We start from the raw sequence: 11,766 nt of genomic DNA, 5'->3' as shown, positions 1-11,766 counted from the left end.
GCAGGTCCCACTATTTTTCATCATTTTGGAAGTATCAGCCACTGGCATGAGGTCTCTGTATCTGTACTTCACATGCATCCTACTTCCATTTACCATTTAGATTAAGGGTGGACCTCCAGCAGTTATTGGACTCCACCATCAGCCCCAGCCAGCATGGCCAATGATCAGAGATGGTGGGAGGTGCAGGCAGTTTATTGCAGTGGATGGAGTGTTGGACAAGGGCTTGGAAGCCCAGGGTTCAAATCTCCTATCAGCCAAGAAACTCATTGGGTGTTCCTGGGCAAATCACTCTCTCTCTCTCAGCCTAAATGAATGAAGAAATAAGTCCTGAGCTTAGATGTTTCCTGTCCCACTCCCAAGCACTGGGAATGGTGCTGAGCTGTGCTTTCAAGTTGCTTTGTTTTTATTTCTTCAGATTCAGCACATTTTGCAAAAGCCCCCCCCCCAATACAGAACAAGATAAAACAGCATCATTATCCAAGAGAGAAATTAATTTGTGAAGTGGCCCTTAGTATGGTGTCCCCTACTGCAAAGGTTGTGTTCTGAAGCTACCAATTTCTTTAAAAACAACCATAATGTGTGCTGCTGCCATCTGCTGGCTGGCTTCACTTAATATTTAAGAAAGTGTTAATAGACTCCAGGGCTGTTAAATGGAAGGCCCAGGAGACTTGCCAGGCTCCTTGGAGTCCCCAAAGCCATACCCTCCAAACATTTCTCCAATGAAAATAGGGACATCCCTTTCCATAATGATAATTTTACTGTTTATACCCCACACATCTTACTGGGTTGCCCCAGCCACTCTGGGCGGCCTACAACATATATAAAACATAATAAAACATTAAACATTGAAAAAACCATTCCCTATACAGGATTGCCTTCAGATGGCTCAGGGGTTGGATAACTCCATACTCTCCAACATTTCTCCAGTGTATATAGGGGCATCCTAAGGAAAGGCAGGGCATTCCGGGATCAAATCAGAAACTGGGACAGCTTCTCTAAATCAGGGACGTCCCTGGAAAACAGGGTGCACTTGGAGGGTGTGCAATGCGGCATGTGGATTTCCTGCTTCAACCCACAGAAGTATCTAAACCATTTTCAGGACTAGGAAGTGAGGGCAGTTAGCCAAGCAAAAAGGGTTACAGAGCAATGGTTGGTGCCACATACCTTAGCCTCTCTGTATAAAGCAGCTGTGGAGATGCCATGGAGGAGTACAGAAAGCTTAGGAGGGCGGATTGAAGTTTGTTGGGGTGAAGCAGAGCAGAGCAGAATTCGGACCTTCCACTGTGGCTGTCTGTGTTTGCAGGAAGGGGATGGAACGGTGGGTGGTATGACCAGTAGAGAAGGAAACGTGGATGGCAGGGTACGGTTAGTGTAGTTGGAAGGAGATGAATAGCCAAGTTGATTTGGGAAATGAGAGGATTTTGTATGCACGCAGGGTCAGGGCTTAGATACTGGGCAGCTGAGTAGGGAAATGCTGACACCCAAGAAGGGCTGGCAGGTGGGGCTGGCTATCAGGGCAGCAGCACTGCTAATGTAGGGGTTTGGGGAGTCTTGAAAGCTGAACTCCACTCTGATTGGTAGGGTACCTTAGACATAAACCAGTAGTTCTACTGCAGACCTCACAAAATAGTCACTTTTGGGGTATGAGACTGGATGGGGATGTCTTCACCTGACATCCCATGACCTTTTTGGCTTCCCTACCCCTGCCCACCACCCCATCATCCCCCATTAAGCTGAGGGAAGGTGTGGTTCCACTTCAATCTTGCAGGATCTGTTTGGGGTGTTGTCATTATTACAAACCTGAGGTCCACCAACCAGAGCCAGGTGCAAATTACGGGTTGAGGGTTTGATAAAGCCAGCAAGTTGGTGGCTCAGGGAGTGGAACTGATGCATCCAGTGTAATTTTCCAAAAAATAAATAAAAATTAAATTAAAAATTAAAAATTGGGGTACTCTTATTTTGACTCAAGAAAGCCACCATTTTATAGTTCAAATTGGGAAAAATAAATACAGTAAATGGACAAAAGTACAAAGATTCACAAAATGTTTAGGGGTATGCATACCCCTGAGTACCCCCAGAAAAAAAGCACGGACCATACTGCATGAACCATATACTGGCTTTGCGATACAAGTTTAAAGGAATCCATATCTGAATTAGTGTCCCCATTTGTGTGTGGGGTGTGTGTGCGCGAAGGCTTTTTCCTGCTGCTATTGGGACTCAGAAACCCTGGCTGAGCTACTGTAAATTATGTGGCAGTGTACCAAACAGACCCCATCTACTTTTTGCCCATCCCAGGTGCAGGACAAATAACTTGGGATGACTCAGCCATCTTGAACGGCCAGTGGAGGAGGGTGGCGGCATGTTTGTGTAGCAGAAGGATAGTTGTGATGTAAGAACAGAAGACCAGGTCTGTGAGAATCAGTTTGCTTGCTTTTTTCCTCCAGTATGAATTTTAGTGTTTTTTCTGCTTTGCAAAAAAGCACTTGCTCTTTCCCACAAAAAGTTCACTCTTTTGCAGCAGGAGTTTTATTTTTAGTCCGCCCCCTCCAATTACCGGTAATGGTTATATGCAGAGAAGAATGAAAAAAAAGAGGTTGTGCGAGACAGGAGTCACAATCCCTTCTACCACTTCATAGCTGCTGTTCCTGTAACCAGCCCTCAACCGCCACCCACCTACCAAAATTACTTCTCTAGCTAGCGAAAGCAATACTGTATTGGCATCCAGCCCAGAAGAATGAGCAGTATTAAGATGTAGGAAAGGCTATTGATTCTTCGTGCATGTGGAAAATCCTATCGATCAATATAAATAGCAGTAAGAATAATACCAACATACACAAAGGTACTGGTAAATCATGTGACTTTATATCCCAACTCTGGATCCCCTATTAAAAATGGAATCGGATGTCTTTTGTTTACCTTGATTCAAGACTGAATTATTAGCCACATTAAATGACAAATCTCACAGGGGGAAGTAAACTTTGATATTTATTTATTATAAAACCTGAGAATCAAATATGCAAATAGTATGCCATTACAATATTTAAAATCACAATAGTGATTCTAAATGATTGGAATGGGAAATAAGCACCTTTTTTTGTGGAAAATGTTAAATCAAAAGGGAAAGGAAGGTCTGAGCCAAGATAATTTGAGCTGCTAGCTTGGAATCGGTTTGGGAAACATCTGACCAATTGGAATACACTAGTGAACCATTCTCTTCTGTCTTCCCCAGTGTAAAAGGTCAAATTTCAAAATCCACACTGTCAAAGGCTTCTGAATGGCCATTGTTTGACTTACAGCATCACTCCATTTTGAAATATACTTCTGTACCCTCCCCTGCCCCCAAATAATAATAAAAGCCTAGGCCACTTTTAAGAGGCTAGCTTAAAATTTCTAATTTAAACAAACAAAGGGCACTGAGAAAAAAAGGCTTTTCAGATAATCTACTTACTGCATCTTTGTTGTGCCTGTCCTCATAATTCCTAGGGCCCCAGTTGCTAGAATTAATCACAACCCTTGTTAATTTCCAAAGATGCAGCAGCGACCTCTCCAGCTTTCATTGTGCTTGCTTACAATATTGCTGCTCTGTTCTAATTCCTTTGAAACACAGCAGTAAATCCCACACTTCTCAAAGTGCACAACCTTCCCCCTCCCTCTTCTTGAATGAAGGTAGAGAGAGACATCTTTTTGATGGTGGAACAATATGAAGCAGAAATGCATTGTAAGTTCCTGGAAGTATCCACAAAGCTCCAGGCTTGCTGAACCAATACCAGGGGAAGATGAGCTTACTTAAAAAACAAAACAAAACAAAACAAAACAACAACAACAATGTGTTGTATCTGACAAAGCTGTTCCATTTGTTCAAGGACTTTTCCTCTTCCTCTTCCTGCACTCTACCTCCTCCAAATCTGTTCCAGATGGTTGGGGTAACTTCAAGGACAGATTTGGGAAGTGTGTGTGCAGGCAAAGAGGGAGTGGACATTCTGCTGCATAAGTGGCAATCCTTGCATGATTATGTGGCGACTTCTTTGGATTCAAACTTATAAACCTTATCTTCTCATTTCATCGTGGAAGTTGTTGGTGCCAATGAAAGCGGTGAGGCCAACACACTGACCAACTCAAAACAGCTGAATTTTATAAAGCTGTAGTTAAGTGGCTTCTAAAAAATCTACCCTATTTGTGGGAAGACAAATTGAGGGGCAGGGAGAATTTCACTAACTTTCTCAAAGGGGAAGATAAATTCTCCCATAGTTTCTTGAGGGTGGTGTAACTCACCATTAGCAGTTGAGAGTAGCATGTGGTATGTGCAGCCAAAGTAGCAGAATTTAACCCCTACTCATTAGCTGAGTGCTGGTCAAATCCAGCTCACTTCAGCTCTATGCCCCAGTTCCCCTGCTTGGGAACAGGCATGGAGGTTCAGTTGTGTGGAGCTGTTTGCAAAAGGGTTATCAAAGAGCCCTGTGCTGCGCTTTCCCACCCACTTATCAAATTTGGTCTACTGGGGTATGGGGGATAAGGATTTGAGCCATCGGCCAATAAAGGTTCTCCACTCCTGCTCTCCATAGACATCTAGCATGTCAAGGGTTCAACCTTGTTTTCTCCAAGATAGGCTAGTTTTATATTTGCTAAAGCCCCCGATCTAATAGCATTAAAATGCACCCACCAACACTCAGCAGCCTGAAGGGGTAAAGTCCTAGGAAAGCTTTCTCACATGAGTTTTCTTTCTGCATAGATTGGCCCTCATATGAGATCATGTACATAAGGCAAAGTTAAGCAGATCTGCTTGTTATTGGATTTTGGAAATGAGGTAGGGTAAAGGTAAAGGACCCCTGGATGGTTAAGTCCAGTCAAAGGCAACTATGGGGTGTGGCACTCATCTCTGCTTTCAGGCTGAGGGAGCCATGTGGCCATCAGGACTAAACTGCTTCTGGCGCAACGGGACACCATAATGAGTGCCAGAGTGCATGAAAATGCTGTTTACCTTTCTGTTGCAGTGGTACCTACCTGTATTTATCTACTCGCGATGGTATGCTTTCGAACTCCTAGGTTGGCAGAAGCTAGGACAAAGCGACAGGAGCTCCACCCTGTCACGCGGATTCAAACTGTTGACCTTACAATCAGCAAACTCCAGAGGCTCGGTACTTTAGACCACAGCACCACCCATGTCCCTGGGAATGGGATAATCCACAAGTGGGAAGCCAAGAAAGGTGTGTATGAAATCTTCCTGGACCACTTGCAGTTTGGTGCTTTGTTCTAGAATGTGCACCGCCTTCTCCAACATCAGCACTTCAATTTCCAAATGACAATGTAGGTGCACAAAACACTGAGAGCAAATTTCAAACTATAAAACTATTGTGTTGGGCATTCCGCAATGACACTCATAGTTTGCAAATCCAATTACAATTTGAGTGTTCTCCTTGGAACAGCCTGATATGTAGAAATTAGCAGGTGAAGCTTTTCATGCATGAAGCTAAACCAGACCCTCTGCTGATCACTGCCAAGAAAATATCCATTTGAGGGCCACTTGCAATGGCCAGGCAGTGGAAAATCTGGCAACCCTATACTGTATATACTTGGCAAAACAATTTGTAAAATCAGCTTTCATTCATATGCCCTTAAACAGTGCTTTTTCCCCTAAAAATTGTTTAGGGGTACTCTTATTTTGACCCAAGAAAATCACCATTTTATAGTTCAAATTGGGGAAAATACAGTAAATGGACAAAAGTACAAAGATTCACAAAATGTTTAGGGGTATCTGTACCCCTGCATATCCCCAGAAAAAGCATTGCCCTAAAACTATTTCTATGGGACAACTGAAGACTGAGGAACAAACCCTGAGAAGGAGAGGATGGATAAACTGTTGATGATTTGCAACAAATACATTTGCTGTTTTTGATTGCATATGGCAAAAAGGTGAAAAGAAGGTGTAAAAGAACAACAGCTTTCTTTATCAGGGATGAAAAACCACTGCTCACCTATGCCAAAAAGTCAGAGCGATGTTTCCATTGGCTCTGTTTCACTTAGTTACAGGTGTTTCTATAGGGCTCACAAAGAGCAAGTCTGTCTTTTCTTTCTATAATATTGTATTTTAATATTTTGTTGGAAGCCGCCCAGAGTGGCTGAGGAAACCCTGCCAGAAGGGCAGGGTATAAATAAATTATGATGATGATGATGATGATGAAGTGTGTGTCATCCAAACCTGTCTAGGTGGAACCTTTTGCTCTTCTCCTAAATCTTTTGGAAAGGATAGTATTCTTCCCTGTATAACCTAGATGCACCATACTTAGGCAACATGCAATTTGACCTAGCTGACAACAGCTACAACAAAGGAAGCTTTAGGTTTAGTGTAGTTAGAGTGCCATCTGCTGATCACATGCAATTCCGGAGAACTCTGCACAACTTCTAGCAGCTTTGGAGCTGTTGTTTAGTGAGGGCCCTGAAACCAAAGCAGGCACCTGACTTAGGTAGAAGTCACACACACATTTTCATTCACTTCAATGAGTGCTCTAACATTCTTCCTCCACTTCAGGTAATGCTATCATTGCAGCTCATGAGTTCTTCTCGCTTTCACTGCTACACCCACCCACGCCCCTCTAGCTATGTGGGAGAAAGCATTCATGACTTACCCACCTCAGATACTGCCTCAACGGCCATGGATGCAATTCCATCATGCTGTGGTTGGAGACAGCTTGAACAATGCCTCGCTCCCTTTTCTTCTGCACTGCATGCCCCACTGCCATTTCCTTCATCCACCCCTGCTGGAAAGGTGACAAGGTCAAGGGAAAGTCTTGTCAATTTCATTGATGCCAATTTCCTCCTCTCCCTCACTCTCTCTGTACTTTGGAGAAATTGGGGGGGAAAGGTCGGGAAAATCAATTGTCAATTTCAGTGGAGCAAATTAAATGATACGGAATGTCTTTTCATAGATAACCCACATTTTCTCCCTGGACTATTATTCATGCCACCTGTCTATCCTTTTCACACTCACTCTCTGGTTTTTATTAGAAGAAGACTAACAGAAGAATCCCAAATCGGTGAACATGCAGAATCTACTGATACATCTCAAGCCCTGCTTGTTTGTGCTGAGAAGGGGACAACATTGTGATGTGGTTTCTCCTGGCTTTTTAGCAGAACACCCCATTTTGGGCCCTAAACATTCTTGTGGGTGCAGTAGGGACCTCTGTAGAGGTATAGCCACCCCTACCAACAGAGTTGATGGAGGAGCACCTCCTCCAAACCTTATCCCTTTCCAGCAAGCAATATCAGGGAGTCCCTTCCCCTATTTTGTTAGCAAGCCTCCTCAGCAGGCACAGGTGCAGATTCGAAGAGTCTTGTGAATTAGGCTCTTAAGGCTTCCCACCCACTTTGGTGTCTGAATTTTCACATGGCTGCTGTAAAGATAAAAGTGGGAAGAGGAGGACAATGCACACAGCCTTGAGCTCATGGAAGAAATATCAAGATACAAATATACAACAACAGATAACATTTATGTACAATGCCACAACTCTCAGCAAAACATGCACACAATATGTTTTGCTAACCTTAATAAACAAAAAAAGCTATCTGTGTTCTAGTCTATAGGAATTCTAACTTGCTGCAGCTATGAGGCATTTGATGATACATTTGGATTTTATACTTTTGTTTATGGCAACTACACAGTATTTAAATAACAGCTCAGTGATGATGAACAGCCTAGTAGTGGTTTGGTGGGAAACATGGAAAACCTGAGTATGCATAGTTACAGGTAGGTAGCCGTGTTGGTCTGCTGTAGTCGAAACAAAATAAAAAATTCCTTCCAGTAGCACCTTAGAGACTAAGTTTGTTATTGGTATTAGCTTTCGTGTGCCTATACACTTCTTCAGATAGTGTGCATGTGTGCAATAGCATCGTTTTTTCTAAGCAGGGATGAAGTCTCATTTATTTAAAGGAATTACTTTTCAATAAAACATACTAAAGCCAGCCAACTGTGTTTCATTTTGTAAAGGCAGCACACTTGTTGAGTGAATGAAATAATGCAAAATGCTTAAACAAACTCACCACAGTATCCTCTTCCATCCAGCTTGTCCTTTTTCTGCTGTTCTGGGAAGGCCCCCTCCTGAGTGGTCAGCATTTCACTGTCAGCAACAGTGAATAAGCATCCTTAGCAATGTTGCAGACTGCAAAGTATTGAAGTCTTGGAGCTGTTTCCACATTTTGTACTCTTAACTTTCTTCACAATTTTCTGATTTGACTTTTTATTCTATTTTTAAGAAAGCTAAGAGTTGACGGCCCTGGGAAACAGCATGCTTTCTTTCCTTTTACCTCACCATATATTACTTTAGCAAGGTGATAGTGATGCATTCTGAAGTCAAGACTATAATCATGTAGCTTTTGTCCATGGAAGACCTCGTGCTCAAGCTTTGGTTCTGAAAAACGATTCTGATTGTTCACAGAAGTTCCCTTTCAACGACAGTGTTTGGACAGAAGACTACACCAAGGTTTATCATTACAAAAATGAGCCTACCCCCTTGTTGGGCTTGTGTACTCTCCTCTTCCTCCCCCAGTATGGCTGTAATGGAGAGAATTTTAAATTGACAGCAGCTTAGCAAGTCATCTGATCCCTAAATTGGAGTTAATATTCACTATGGTTAGTGAAAACCAACCAACTTCATAATCTATTTTTAGAAACTGGCTTGTTTCCACTAACAATGGTTAAATTAGCTAGTTTGACCAGCTCTGGATGACATGGCATTTTGCAGTTAATTGGAAATGGAAGTGAGTACTATGGACTCCTCCTTGCGGCCACAGGAGATAAGAGTGGGAGGTGGAGAAACACAGGAACCTGGAAGGGAGTCTAGGCTCATTGTTGTGATGTTATGCTATGGTACAGCACTATAGTATGCTTGAATGAATATTCCTGTTTACGCAACATCATTAAAAGGAGGAATAAAATTATCTGTGTATAACAATTGCTATGCAGCCTGGCTTGAGCTTTGCTTGTTTTAGTCTATGCTTCCTGTTCCTACCTGTTATTCTAGCTCCAGATTTTGCTGTAAGCTATACAGGTTTGATCTAGATTTGGTAGTCCTGACAATCTGGCCTCCCATTTTCCATCTTTTGCTTTTGACTTCTGCACAATGGGAGGTTGGCAAATACAGATACTCATTTTATATGATCCTTTGTAAATGTCTTTGTGGTTAGATAATCCTTTTGTGCTACATTTGGTGGTGAATCTCATCTGTTTATCAAAACACTTTGCTTGCTCACCTTTCATTGTTCTGTTGGCAGCTTTGCTTTCCAATGCCTGTAAGCAAATGTCACCAGCTAGGCTTCTCAAATGTCCAACAAGATGCACTTTACTTTTCTGCAGATCCCTGGCCAAATTCACTGTGTTGTTAAATTCCAGTTCAGAAATATTAAACAATGCTAGCTATAGAAACACCCCCAGTTGGTTTGATATTTAATTTTTTGAATACAGACCACGGCTGGGGAACTAGGGGTCCTCCATAAGTTGCTGCACTACAACTCCTGTCATTCCTGACCACGCTGGCTGGGGCTGCAGGATTTCATAGGAGTGATTGTACATAGTAGCTAAGAGACAAGAATAAGAAAAGTACCAGGCTCAAATTTCACCTTTCCCATGAACTCAGTAAGTAGCCGTTAAGACTGGAGTGAGCTTTATTTGATAGTCAAATGCACTCACTATTGTAACACCCAAATTACCCCATGTGGTTCAGTAACAACATTCTTTATGCTTGCAGCACATTATAATGCTGAGGACTGTAGCTGACTTACTACAGGTGTTTCACATGTCTTAATCTGTAGAGTCTGTTCCGATGAGGTACCAGAAAAAGCTGCAATGCCTAACATACTTGCTAGGGAATAAGGCCATTACACACAGTAAAAATGCACAGGATTGCACTGCACGATATAGAATTTGTCCTTAATGAAGGTTGTTATTGAAGTGTGTTGGGCAGTATACAGCCAATAGGTAAAGGTAAAGGGACCCCTGACCATTAGGTCCAGTCGTGTCTGACTCTGGGGTTGTGGCACTCATCTCGCGTTACTGGCCGAGGGAGCCAGCGTACAGCTTCCGGGTCATGTGGCCAGCATGACGAAGCCGCTTCTGGCGAACCAGAGCAGTGCACGGAAACGCCGTTTACCTTCCCGCCGGAGCGGTACCTACCGGTATTTATCTACTTGCACTTTGATGTGCTTTTGAACTGCTATGTGGGCAGGAGCTGGGACCGAGCAACGGAAGCTCACCCCATCGCAGGGATTCAAACCGCCGACCTTCTGATCAGCAAGCCCTAGGCTCTGTGGATGAGTACTATTTGGAGTTCTGCTTTTGATATCAGCCTTCTGTTTTTTGCTGATTGTTTGTGCTACCCCTCTTTTGCTGTTAGGACTTGTCCACACTTGCGCTTGTCCCATGCTTTCTAGGCACAAGTCCAAGTTTTTTGTTTGTCCCACCATTTCCCCTGGGAAAACCTACTGTTTACTGCTGAATCAGAACTAACGTCAATCTGCAGAAAAACTGTTTAATGTTGCTCCGATTCAGTGGTAAACAGCAGGTTTCTGGGGGAGGGGGAGCAGTGGACGAGACTTTATATTCTTTTGTTAATTACCTGCATGTGGTTATGGATCTCATTATTTTCCTCCCACACTTTTAACACTGTAAATGCTGTTGTAGCTATATTAAAGCATACAGGGAAAATAAATGCTTTTTAAAAATCCAGCTCTATATTCTGTTTCTCTCTGTTGTCCAAGAGGTCAAACAGCCAAGGAAGGTTGCTGCATTGTAGTTTGGAAGCGGTGTGAACTGCCCCAACGAACAGATGAAGAAACACTTGTATCACCTCAGCTTCTTTTAAGGATCAGTACTAAATCACCTCCCTCCCACTCTCAATGGAGCCATACTTAAAAATATATACAAACACAAAGCTAATTTTACATATATGCTATTAGGATCTAAATTGGCGGTTACCGATTAGAAATGAAAACTTGGGTTTGAAAGAACATAAGAAGAGCCTGCTGGAACAGGCCAGTGGCCCATCCAGTCCAGCATCCTGTTCTCACAGTGGCCAGCCATGAGATGCCTGTGGGAAACCAAGAAGCAAGACCCAAGCAGCATGGAACTCGCTCCCACAGGAGGCAGTGATGGCCCACAGCTTGGATGGCTTTAAAAGAGGATTGGTCAAATTCATGGAGTATATAAGGCTATCAATGGCCACTAGCCTCCATTGCTATGCTCTCCCTCCATGGAGAGAAGCAGTATGCCTCTGAATACTGGGAATCCCAAGTAATGAAAACGCTTTGGTACCCAGGTCCTGCTTGCAGGCTTCCCACGGGCATCTGGTTGGCCATTGAGAGAAATTTGATGCATGTTATCTACTTCAGAAAGGCTAATGTGCCTGCAAATTTACCTGTGAAAAAGTTATGGATGTTTTCAATTTTTCCCCATTATATTGAATTGTACCTTCCCTACTGAAATAAGATTTGGCTGCTGAGCAGAATTGGAAGCACACTGGACTGAGGTTTTCTTGTTTCGTAAGTGCTGCAGCAAGGTCCCAAGCTAATCTTGATGTGCTGTAAGTGCACACTTTTTTGCTTTTGTACAGGTACAAAAATACATTTGTGTTTGCTAAAAAATGTAATGGAAGGCGGGGAGGACTAATTAGGGGCAGATACATTCTGTCAAAGTTTGGCCACTGATGCAGGTTGCAAACAGTAGAATAGAATATCCATTACTGGGGGGAAAGGGATGTGCAGAAGCTATTGTGACAAACC

This window comes from Lacerta agilis, chromosome 3 (genome assembly GCF_009819535.1).
Source record: "Lacerta agilis isolate rLacAgi1 chromosome 3, rLacAgi1.pri, whole genome shotgun sequence".
NCBI classification, from domain to species: Eukaryota; Metazoa; Chordata; class Lepidosauria; order Squamata; family Lacertidae; genus Lacerta; species Lacerta agilis.
This window is presented reverse-complemented; position numbering follows the sequence as displayed.